Source organism: Pongo abelii, chromosome 20 (genome assembly GCF_028885655.2).
Source record: "Pongo abelii isolate AG06213 chromosome 20, NHGRI_mPonAbe1-v2.0_pri, whole genome shotgun sequence".
Classification (NCBI taxonomy): domain Eukaryota; kingdom Metazoa; phylum Chordata; class Mammalia; order Primates; family Hominidae; genus Pongo; species Pongo abelii.
This window is the reverse complement of record NC_072005.2, coordinates 58,204,551-58,210,203: the sequence shown is the minus strand read 5'-3', so window position 1 is coordinate 58,210,203 and position 5,653 is coordinate 58,204,551.

The following is a 5,653-nucleotide window of genomic DNA, read 5'->3' as shown; positions in this document are numbered from 1 at the left end:
TTTCCTTTGTACCTTGTCCTGTTCCAGGAGCTGAGGTCAAAGAAGAAAAAGTCTGTGGTCTCCTGGAGAGTTTGTGGGGTTAATTTTAAGTGGTATCATTACACTCAGGTAATCTAGTCAGGGGATGCAAATATCTACATTAGGTGAAATGGACATGGAGTAACTGTGTCCAGGGGACACGATAATTTATTGTTCAAGGAGTTGCAGAAGGACTGCTGTTAATGGTACTTAAGCACCTTAGTACAAAAAGGAGGGCTTTTTGTTTGTTTTTGCCCGTGTCTTATCTCTCCAAGAGATTACAAATTCCCTGTTAAGTTTTGTGGCTACTTAAATTTTAGAATTAAAGAAACTGAACACAAAATTTAAAAATTCAGTTCCCTCACTGCTCAAGAGCTGTATATGTGAGTAGCGGCTACTAAACTGGACAGCAGAGTGAACAGAACTTTCAGACAATGGGGACTCTTTGTCGTCATTTCCAACATCCCAGAAAGTTATGCTGGAGAGGCTGCTTTGCATGATCTAATATTTCCCAACACATAGAAAAACAAAAACTAATTTTGTATTGATTTGGAGAGAGAATGATTTGGAAAGATAAGTGTATTTTGTCAATGAAGGGAATGACAGTTGTAAAGAATAGAATTGTCACTCACAACTTTTGTGTGATTAGAGAGACTTAGCCAAATATAAAAGGGGCAGAGCAGAAAAGGAAAAGGACCCTTAGAATAAGTAGAACACAAAGGAGGAGGAAAATCTTAGTCTCTGAGAATGGATGAGACTGTAACAGATGGGAGGAGGTGAGTTTCTTTTGGGACGTCTTAGAGACGACCCTTTTATTTGTCCATAAGACCTATCACCTGCTAGAGTTACCATTTCAGAGATCTCAGCTTCTCTGTGACCTGCTGAACTGAGACGTGATTTTTCTTTTTCTTTTTCTTTTTTTTTTTTTTTTTGAGACATGATTTATCTTCATCATTCTTCTCACTTTTCTGGAAGTAGGTCTCTTGGCCTTCTTTATCCAGTTTTTTAACCTTCATCCCATATGGATACACTGTCCAAGTTACAGTAAGTGCTGCTCATAGGAAAATAAAGGGAAATTTGCCTTGTTGTGGCTAGGTCAGAATTCAACAGAAATCCTGGGTTACTAGGTAACCTTTTTTTTGAGATGGAGCCTTGCTCTGTCACCCAGGATGGAATGCAGTGGCACGAACTCAGCTCACTGCAACCTTCGCCTCCCGGGTTCAAGCGATTCTCCTGCCTTAGCCTCCCGAGTAGCTGGGATTACAGGTGCCTGCCACCACGCCCAGCTAATTTTTTGTATTTGTAGTAGTGATGGAGTTTCACCATGTTGGCCAGGCTGGCCTCAAACTCCTGACCTCGTGATTCACCCACTTCGGCCTCCGAAATGCTGGGATTACAGGCATGAGCCACTGTGCCTGGCCACTAAATAACTTTTATGTAGCATCACTGTGCAAGGCACTGTTTTAGATACAGTAGGATGGATCGATGAACAATACAGGCAAAGGAATAACCTTTATAAACCTTACCATTGAGTGAGGCAGAGAAACAGATTGTACGATGTTAGGAAGGAGAAAAAGACTAGTAGTGGATACTAATGCATAGGTAGTGATGGGGGCTTTTAAAAATATATTATTTTTTTCCTCCAAGGGAAGGCTTTTCTGGATGTAATTTGAGCCAAGACCTAAGTGTACTGAGGAGAGCCTGTTACAGCATTTGTAAGCACAGAATACTCCAGGAGTGTTTGTAATTGTTGTCTGTGAGCTTCTTGCCCCAAGTTTCTCAGAAATTTAAAAGGATGCAAATCCCTGAGTCACCCCTAGACTTCCTAAACCAGATCCTCTGGGGCTGGAACCTGGCACTCTGCATTTGTAATGAGGGCTTTCTTGTGCACACCTAATTTTGTGCATCTTTGCCCTAAATCCTGGTTTAGTGCCCCATCATTACCCCCACATTATAATGGGATAGATTCAGAGCAGATACTCTCCAGCAAAGAATCAGAAACGGGCGCTCCACCAACCAGGCCCTATCCACATCTGGCCTTTGTGAATCTGCACATCCTTCCATGGTAAGGTCAGGTCGCTTATGCTCTATCAGGGTCTAAGGATGAGTTGGCCAGGCCTACCCTGAGCACTTGCTTAACGTACCTTTCAGAGCTTGACCTCCCAGATGAAGGAGGCTCAGTGCATACCTAAGCTTGGTACACACTGTGTCTGCTCCCAAACCCAGGATCCTTATGGTTTTAATGAAGATCACCCTTCATCTGCTCCCATGACCTCAGTCCCTCCTGGGCCAAGAGGCAGTCCTGCATAGTGATTTGGAATGCATCCCGAAGTCACACTGCCTAGTTTGAATCCTGCCCTGCCATGCCCAAGCCGTGTGCCATAGAGCAACAAATTTACCAAGGTCTTGACTTTAGCTTTAAAATATCTGCCTCAGGTTTGTTGTGAGAAGTAAATGTAAAGTACTTAAAACAGTGTCTAGCAAGAAACACAATTAATACAAGTAATGTTATTAGTCCCAGTGAGGGGAAGAGGAGGAATCAAGTTCAGGCATAGGTGTGCCTGAACTTAATCAAAACTGTGAGTTGATGACAAAAAGGTTGCCATGCAGTGATCCAAGGATTCCTCATATAGCATACTTTTTAAGCTTAATAGAGCTGTGATTACAAAACTCTCTTGCTTTAAACTTTGAAACTTGCAATGACTGTTCTGCTTGGGGTCTGGACAATGGCAAACATCCTTAAAATGGTCATCAAGTCTGCATGTTCTGCTTCTTTCTTCCCTCTCCCATACTCCACCTTGCTCTCCCTGTTCTGACACACTGGCTCTCTTTTGGCCCCTCATATGCTGCTGACATCCTTTCATCACCTTGAGGCCTCTGTGCATGCTCTTTCTTCTGCCTGAACTTTTCTTTCCCCCCATTTTCTGCATTTTTCCTCCTTCATCATCTTCAAACATCACTAATTCAGAGCAGCTTTCCCTCACCAGTCTGGCCTTCCATAGGATCATGTTCCTCTTCTTCCTAGCACTTAGGGGAATTGCAGTTTAACATTTTGTAGATTTCGCTGTGCATTCCCCATCTGGATTCTAAACTTTCTGAAGGCAGAGAGAGTGGGGAAAAGAAAGAGAGATCAGACTGTTACTGTGTCTATGAAGAAAGAAGTAGATATAAGGAACTCCATTTTGTTCTGTACTAAGAAATTCTTCTGCTTTGAGATGCTGTTAATCTGTAACCCTAGCCCCAACACTGTGCTCGCAGAAACATGTGCTCTGTTGACTCAAGGTTTAATGGATTTAGGGCTGTGCAGGATGTGCTTTGGTAAAAATGTGTTTGCAGGCAGTATGCTTGGTAAAAGTCATCGCCATTCTCCAGTCTCGGGTACCCAGGGAATAAATGCACTGCGGAAGGCCGCAGGGACCTCTGCCCAAGAAAGCCTGGGTATTGTCCAAGGTTTCTCCCCACTGAGACAGCCTGAGATATGGCCTCATGGGAAGGGAAAGACCTGACCGTCCCCCAGCACTACACCCATAAAGGGTCTGGGCTGAGGAGGATTAGTGAAAGAGGAAGGTCTCTTTGCAGTTGAGATAAGAGGAAGGCCTCTGTCTCCTGCTCGTCCCTGGGAATGGAATGTCTCGGTGTAAAACCCGATGGTACGTTCTGTTTACTGAGATAGGAGAAAACTGCCTTATGGCCGGAGGTGAGACATGCTGGCAGCAATACTGCTCTTTACTGCACTGAGATGTTTGTGTAAAGTCAAACATAAATCTGGCCTATGTACACATCAAGATACAGCACCTTTCCTTAAACTTATTTATGACACAGAGTCCTTTGCTCACGTTTTGCTGCTGACCCTCTCCCCACTATTACCCTATAGTCCTGCCATATACCCCTCACTGAGATAGTAGAGATAGTGATCAATAAATACTGAGGGAACTCAGAGACCAGTGCTGGTGTGGGTCCTCCGTATGCTGAGCACCGTTCCCCTGGGCCCACTGTTCTTTCTCTATACTTTGTCTCTGTGTCTTATTTCTTTTCTCAGTCTCTCATCCCACCTGATGAGAAATATCCACAGGGGTGGAGGGGCTGGCCCCCTTCAAGAGAGTAGGTCTGTTTTTTCCTCACATTTCATCTCCAACATTGGGCACTAGATCAGGCACCTCGCAGATGCTGAGATAGTATTTGGTTGAATTAAGGAGTGTTGCTCCGACAGGTTTCAAGCTACTTAGCTGCCAAGTGGCAGGCTGTAGATTCAAATGTTTTCTGGCATCTAAAACTTTTTTTTTTTTTTGCTTGGAGGGTTTGTTTTACTTTATGATCTCATCCTTAGATTACCCTGTGATCAGCCTCCACTCCTAGGGCGATAGAGACTCTACTGGCTGTTTATTTTTACTCTGAAATAGTTTGACTAGGTCACGTAGTCATGCGATTCAAAACTTAAAGCTGTACAAAAGCATATTTGTGAATATCTTATCCTGTTCTCAATCCTAGTTTTCCCCGACCTTCTAGCTTTTACAGATAAACATGTTTACTGTGAATCTGTCCAGTGTTTCTTTTTATAATACAAGTATATATTATTATTTGTCCTTTTTTCAAAAGGTGGCATACAGCATACACTCTTTTGCATCTTTTCTATGTTTTGTTTGTTTGTTTGTGACGGAGTCTTGCTCTGTTGCCGGGCTGGAGTGCAGTGGCGTGATCTCAGCTCACTGCAACCTCCGCCTCCCAGGTTCAAGCGATTCTCCTGCCTCAGACTCCTGAGTATCTGGGACTACAGGCACGTGCCACCACAGCCAACTAATTTTTTTGTATTTTTCGTAGAGATGGGGTTTCACCATGTTGGCCAGGATGGTCTCTATCTCCTGACCTTGTGATACACCGCCTCGGCCTCCCAAAGTGCTGGGACTACAGGTGTGAGCCACTGCACCCAGCTGCATCTTTTCTATGTTTAATCATCACTGAGTAGCAGCACAGTACCTTGAGGGTAAGTGAAGAAGGAAAGACTGTAGCCTGTCAGCCAAATATGGTTATTTGTTCAATAGTCTTATTATTGAAGTGCTGTGTTCCAGTTTTTGTTCTGAGCACTGGGGCTAAAAAAAAATTATAGAGTTCTGCCTTTGTGGAACTCACAGTCCATTCTGAACAGCAGTTAAGTGAGCAGATGATCATCAGGAAAAATGATCTTCAATTATCCCCAGAAGAGAGATGCTTCCTCTATTTCCCTATTGAATGCCTTCTATAGTTCCCTTCCTTAGCCCCACTTAAGAGTTACAATTTTATATTTAATGATTGCATTATTATAAATAAGACAAAACTGAGAGGCATCCCAGAATGCTGTCTGAAGAAGTGACATTTCAAATGATTCATGAAAGGACAAGTGTAGTAACTAATATTCCCTCATTTTTTCCTGTGTGCCAAACACTTCACAAGAAAGGAAAGTACTTGCAAATTCCTGGTAGCGTATAAGACCACAAGATATCTCAGAAGGGGCAGAATAAGAATAAAATGTACAGCCTACAGTAATGGAACCTGAGAATGGAGACTCTGGTGTTTGCTTGTGTACAGCTGAAGGGGGCCAGCCCCTCCACACCTGTGGGTGTTTCTCGTCAGGTGGGACAAGAGACTGAGAAAAGAAATC